The following is a 7,500-nucleotide window of genomic DNA, read 5'->3' as shown; positions in this document are numbered from 1 at the left end:
TGATCGATGGCGCTTTTTTATTGCCTACCACAGAAGTGTTCGTTCTTTGACATTATTATAAAATATATATATGATTATATAAAGGCTATACCTCAATTAAATGCAATCATTATAATCCAGTGGGCTAATGATGCAGTGTTGTCCAAGGCTGTGGGTTGACAGACAGCGGGCAGGAGTCAGTCTGTCGTTTATTTAATTCCTTATGAATTCATTCAGTTTGCTACATTGTAATACAATGTGGACACCCCACAGTGAAACCCGGACCACCCCCCCCCCCCCTTCCAGAACATGAACTTGAAGCCTTCCTTATAATACATCGTCTGATATCCAACATGCCAATTTCAATTTTCCATTCAGGCTGAAACATCGAACATAACACTGCAGGGAAACTCTCTTCCCAGATTACACACATCATGGAACTGTAGCCTATTCCGTTTAAAAATAATTTGTTAGGAGTATAATTATTTGAATAATTTAATAATGACGACCACATAAACCAAACTTCTCTTATGTTGTAATTTGTGTTGTGTTTAAACAGCAAATCCTCATGCTTTCCTTAAAAAAAAAACTACAAAAAAACATCTTAATTATACTCTTTTATTCCAATGAGAGGTTTGGCCATCTGAGCTACGTGCGTAAGTGCTCCCATGTGTACCAACAGTATGCATTAACAATGTATTTACAGCTATGGTATTCCCCCTCGTTAAGCTGTGATGGAGAGAAAACCCCTATCCACAGTACCTTCAGTATATGTAAACTGTAGGTTATCTATATACCCTCGGTATATACTGTAGATATTGGGTATCTAGACAATGGGTATCTAGATATGGTGCATATAGATATCAGGTATCTAGATATGGTGTATCTAGACAATGGGTATCTAGATAATGGTGTATCAAGATAATGGGTATCTAGATATGGTGTATCTAGATATTGGGTATATAGATAATGGAAATCTAGATAATGGGTGTCTAGATATGGTGTATCTAGATATGGTGTATAAAGATCATGGGAATGTAGATATTGGGTATATATAAAATGGGTATACAGTCTATATAATGGGTATCTAGATAATGGGTATCTAGGTATTGGGTATACAGTATATATAATGGGTATCTACATATTGGGTATACAGTCTATATATTGGGTATCTAGATATTGGGTATACAGTATATATAATGGGTATCTAGATATTGGGTATACAGTATATATATTGGGTATCTAGATATTGGGTATACAGTATATATAATGGATATCTAGATATTGGGTATAAAGTATATATAATGGGTATCTAGATATTGGGTATACAGCATATATAATGGGTATTGGGAGCCCCATATACATATTGGGTATATTTAAAACATTTATTTTACTTGGCAAGTCAGTTAAGAACAAAGTCTTATTTACAGTGTCGTCCTACACCGGCCAAACCCGGTCGACGCTGGGCCAATTGTGCCCCACCCTATGGGACTCCCAATCACATTCAGTTGTGAAACAGCCTGGATTTGAACCAGGGTGTCTGTAGTGATGCAGTGAGATGCAGTGCCTTAGACCGCTGCGCCACTTGGGAGCACCATATACAGTAGATATTGGGTATAGACATTATATACATCCTTTGCATCCGGAAAATCTATTCTGATCTTAGTTTTCTGCTGCTGCATTTTTGTCACAGAGCGACTCTGATGATGATGGTGTTCTCTCTCTTTTGGATGTTTTGCCCCAAATACATTTAGATCACGTAGAATAAATATTTCACACTATGAGTCTACACAACACACGCACACACACACCAGTTTTCCGACTTGCCAATCATACAAGTTGAATTTATGCTGAAGCCAATTGTCCTCATATCTTGTCTCCTGTACAGTACAGATAGGGTTGTCTGTCCTCTCTACTGTAACTAGGCTGAACAAACATTTAAACACAACATGTAAAGTGTTGGTCCTATGTGTTATGAGCTGAAATAAAAGACATCAGACATTTTGCATATGCACAAAAAGCTTATTTCTCTCAATTTCTGTGCACAAATTTGTTTACATCCCTGTTAGTGAGCATGCTTCCTTTGCCAACAATAATCCATCCACTTGACAGGTGTGGCATATCAAGACGCTGACTAAACAGCATGGTCATTACACAGGTGCACCTTGTGCTGGGGCCTGGAAACAATAAAAGGCCACTCTAAAATGTGCAGTTTTGTCACACAACATAATGCCACAAGTTTTGAAGGAGCATGCAATTGGCATGCTGACTGCCAGAATGTCCAACAGAGCTATTACCAGAGAACGTAATGTTCATTTCTCTACCATAAGCCACCTCCAACATCATTTTAGAGAATTTGGTAGTACGTCCAAACGGCTTCACATCCACAGACCACGTGTTTGGCATCGTGTGGGTGAGGGGTTTGCTGATGTCAAGGTTGCGAAGAGTGCTCCATCATGTGTCAGAGTGCTCCATCATGGGGTTGTGGTATGGGCAGGCATAAGCTACGCACAACAAACACAGTTTGAAGGTCCATTGTCATTTATTTTAATTTTACCTTCATTTAACTAGGCAAGTCCATTAAAAACAAATTCATATTTTCAATGATGGCCTACAAACAGTGGGTTAACAGCCTTGTTCAGAGGAAGAACAACATATTTTTTCCTTGTCAGCTCAGGGATTCGATCTTGCAACCTTTCGGTTACAAGTCCAATGCTCTAACCACTAGGCTACCTGCCGCCACATCATGCCATTCATCCGCCACCAACACCTCATGTTTCAGCAAGATGTTGCAATTCCTGGACATTGAAAATGTCCCAGTTATTCCATGGCCTGCATAACTCATCAGACATGTCACCTGTTGAGCATGTTTGGGATGCTCTGGATCAAAGTGTACGACAGCGCGCTCCAGTTCCCGCAAATATCCAGCAACTTCACACAGCCATTGAAGAGAAGTGAGATAACATTCCACAGGCCACAATCAACAGCCTGATCAACTCTACGTGAAGGGGATGTGTCGCGCTGCGTGACGCAAATCGTGGTCACACCAGATACTGACTGGTTTTCTGATCCACGCCCCTACTTTTTTTTTTAAGGTATCTGTGACCAACAGATGCATATCTGTATTCCCAGTCATGTAAAATCCATAGATTAGGACCTAATGAATTTACTTCAATTGACTGATTTCCTTATTTGAAATGTAACTCAGTAAAACCTTTGACATTTTTACATGTTGCGTTTTATATTTCTGTTTCATTATATACACTATGTACTTATACCTGCAAGCCTAATGTGTGCCAGGTGTTGAAGGGAAATAGATACCTGAGGCTTAACTCTTATGGCTGCAAGCCCGAGGTCGGTACACCTATGACAACATCCAGCTCAAAGTGCAGGGCGCGAAATTCAAAAAAATATTTTTTTAAAATATTTAACTTTCACACATTAACAAGTCCAAGACACCAAATGAAAGATACAGATCTTGTGAATAAAGCCACCATTTCAGATTTTTAAAATGTTTTACAGGGAAGACAAAATATGTAAATCTATTAGCTAACCACGTTAGCAAAAGACACCACTTTTCTAACTCCATCAGTTTCTTACTCCATCAGGTGCTATCACCAATTCGGCCAAATAAAGATATTGATAGCCACTAACCAAGAAAAAACCTCATCAGATGACAGTCTGATAACATATTTATTGTATAGGATAGGTTTTGTTAGAAAAATGTGCATATTTCAGGTAGAAATCATAGTTTACAATTGCACCCACCATCACAACTCGACTAGAATAAATACAGAGAGCAACGAGAATTACCTAATTACTAATCATAAAACATTTCTTAAAAATACACAGCTCACAGCAATGGAAAGACACAGATCTTGTGAATTCAGACAATATTTCAGATGTTCTAAGTGTTTTACAGCGAAAACACAATAAATCGTTATATTAGCATACCACATGTGCAAACGTTACCCGAGCATTGATTCAAGCCAAAGAGAGCGATAACGTAATCATCGCCAAAATATATTAATTTTTTCACTAACCTTCTCAGAATTCTTCCGATGACACTCCTGTAACATCATATTACAACATACATATAGAGTTTGTTCGAAAATGTGCATATTTAGCCACAAAAAAAACGTGGTTATACAATGCCAATACTAGCAAAACTAGCCTGAAAATGTCGGGCGCCATCTTTAGCAGTGATCTTGTCTCATGATTAACTATTCATAAACTTGACTAAAAAAATATAAGTTGGACAGCTATCGAAAGACAAATTAGTTCTTAATGCAATCGCTGAATTACATTTCTAAAATTATCCTTACTGTGCAATACAGGGTTCGCCAAGCGAAGCTATACCAAAGAAAATGGCGGAATATGCGTTTAAAATTTTTCGACAGAACAACGATTTATCATCTTAAATATTTCTTACTATGAGGTGATCTTCCATCAGAATCTTGGGCAATGTATCCTTTCTTGGGTCTAATCTTCTTTTGGTCGAAAGATGTCCTCTTGTCCGTCGAAATGCCCACTAACGTTCGACCGGGACCCCGAAATGTGCCCGGCGCTTCAAAGTGCAACACAAAGCAATGCCTCAAAATCGCACTAAACGGATATAAATTGCTATAAAATGGTTTAAATTAACTACCTTATGATGTTTTTAACACCTATAACGAGTAAAAACATGACCGGCGAAATATTACTGGCTAAACCCAAGCTTGGAAAGAGAGCAGGTCCGACGTACATCGTGCGTCAGGCGCAGCAGGAAAAGAACGGTACATCCGGTCTTTGGGCTTTTATACAGGCCCTGATTGCGCAATCGACTCCATTCAAATTGTCACCTCTTACTGACATCTAGAGGAAGGCGTAGGCAGTGTTTGTAGCATCATAGCATTCACAGGGACTTATGAACTGACCTGGGAGCAGGGGCCAAGATTTCTGAAATCTCACTCCATATCAGGAAAAGTGCTGTAGAATGAGTTCTGTTCCACTCAGAGACATAATTCAAACGGCTATAGAAACTAGAGAGTGTTTTCTATCCAATAATAACAATAATATGCATATTGTACGAGCAAGAATTGAGTACGAGGCCGTTTGAAATGGGCACCTTAAATAGAGCGACTCAATACTGCCCCTGCAGCCATAAAAAGTTAAACACTCCTCCTCGTCACCATGGACGGATCCCAAATGGCACCCTATTCCCTTCGCAGTGCACTACAGTACATAGGGCCCTGGTCAAAAGTAGTGCACTATGAATGGAATAGGGTGCCATTTGGAAGACACACACTGTTTCACTGAGCTGAGTGTGTCTCTGAGTGCTTTAGAAATGGGCTCAGCCGCTTGGAATCCCGCATACCATTCTCCTCTCCAAACAACCAAGGGCCCAGCGCAGAGAGATGGGAAAGAGCGAGCGTTTGCTTGGCTGCCGCCAAAGCACTTGACACACGTACACTTAAATGGAAGTCGTTTCATGTCAAAGCGGTCACAGTGAAGGTGTAATTGAGTTTGTGCTGAAAGCCTGGTAATGTTTGCGTGTGCGGGGTGTGTTTGTCGGGCCCTGTGTATAAGCAGGAGCCGGTTAAGCTGCAGTGAATGATTCTGTTGTTGGCGTTGGTGTTCGGGGGATTTGGGATGGCCTTAACATTTTGGAGATTTGTGGCCCGCAGCGCTGCTCTGGATAGGTGTCCTGTTGACTAACTGCCTAGTGCTTAACATACGAACACACCACATCGTCTTCTCAAATCAAACTGGAGAGGTTGACTGGCAGTATTAAATACACACAGTTTAACAGATTATTGACATCTCCTTATACATGTTTCTATTCTACACTATATTTTAGTGTATTGTTGGTGAATACCTAATTGTACTATAGAAGTACTATAATAGTAATACTACAGTAATTATAGTAGAACTATATTGTAGTAGTTTATAGGGAGGCATCTCTTTCTGTGCTGGTGGGGGGGTGCAACTGCTATTAACGAGTTGTGAAGAAACAGCGTTGTCTTCTCCTGAGAGTCAGCCTCAATTCTTTCCAATTGCATTAGTGAAAACATTTGCATAAAAAGCAAGCGGATTGGTTTTCAGGCAGCAGTCTGATTCTGATGAGGGCTGTGACATTTAGAAAGAGGATAAATGGAAGAACGGGTCGGGAATATCTGATGAAAAAGAGCAGCAGAAGACCTGTCAGAATTACATCCTGGTGATGTGGATGACACATATCTGGAGCAACATTTTATTGCGTTTGGAAATGATTGAACAAAAGTTCGTGTTAGGTAGGCTATTATTTATCTTGTCCTGTGGGTTTGCCAAGAAGTCTCTAGTGATATAGACAAATGCATGATCTACATTTAAGTAATTTAGCAATTAGGGTTAAGTGCGTTGCTCAATGGCACATCAACTTTTTTTCCTTCTCCTAGTCGGCTTGGGGATTCGATCCAGCAACCATTCGGTTACTGGCCCAACGCTCTTAACCACTAGGCTACCTGTCGCCCTACCTACTCATCATACCTAAACCAGCCCAGACCTCATCATAACTACACCAGTCCAGACCTCATCATAACTACACCAGTTCAGACCTCATCATACCTAAACCAGTCCAGACCTCATCATAACTACACCAGTCCAGACCTCATCATAACCAGTCCAGACCTCATCACAACTACACCAGTCCAGACCTCATCATAACTATGCCAGTCCTGACCTCATCATAACTACACCAGTCCAGACCTCATCATAACTACACCAGTCCAGACCTCATCATGCCTAAACCAGTCCAGACCTCATCATAATTATACCAGTCCAGATCTCATAATAATTACACCAGTCCAGACCTCATCATAATTACACCTGTCCAGACCTCATCATAATTACACCAGTCCAGACCTCATCATAACTACCCCAGTCCAGACCTCATCATAACTACACCAGTCCAGACCTCATCATGACTACACCAGGAGTGTTTGGTGTGTTCTCGTCTTCTCAGAGAGAGCACTGAGGTTTCATGTTAACTGATCTGATGTGCTGTATATGAAACACTAGCATGATCCTCTGACATAAGCTGCATTTAGATAAAAAGCACATCAAATAGTGGAATTTGGACTAGTGTCAGTAAGTATGGGGTGTGTGCAGTGTGTGTGTGTGCTTGTGCTCCTTTGTATATGCATGCAATGTGTGTGTGTGTTCATGAATGTGTATCCTTTTCTATCTGTGCTTATTGAAGGCTATTCAGAAATAACTGTAGGCAGCTACCAACCGGTAGATTATTTCTTCCCCATAATGACTTTGGACCGGTGCCGTGGTGAAGAGAAGGAGGAGACTGTTTACAAATGGATTCCCTTGCCAGTCCAGACTGACTCTGCTGAGTCCAGGTTTCATTGACTGAAAGCTCCTGTATCTGGCTACCTCACTGCTCTCTCCTGCTCTGATTATACCATATCTGGCTGCTGTTTCCCGTGTGTATAAAGAATGGTCCACCACCCAAAGAACATCCAGACAACTTGACACACCTGTGGGAAGTATTGG

The 7,500-nt window shown here is 40.6% G+C and overlaps 1 protein-coding gene across 2 annotated transcripts in view; it reads left to right on the top strand.

Annotated features, from left to right (window-relative positions):
* Window positions 1-7,500, top strand: part of LOC120063413 (kremen protein 1-like) — a 118,656-nt gene that overhangs the window by 757 nt on the left and 110,399 nt on the right. The gene's annotated exons all lie outside the window — the stretch shown is intronic.

Source organism: Salvelinus namaycush, chromosome 18 (genome assembly GCF_016432855.1).
Source record: "Salvelinus namaycush isolate Seneca chromosome 18, SaNama_1.0, whole genome shotgun sequence".
In the NCBI taxonomy this organism is placed as follows: domain Eukaryota; kingdom Metazoa; phylum Chordata; class Actinopteri; order Salmoniformes; family Salmonidae; genus Salvelinus; species Salvelinus namaycush.
Note: the sequence above shows the minus strand (reverse complement) of the source record. Positions and strands in the feature narration are given on the sequence as shown.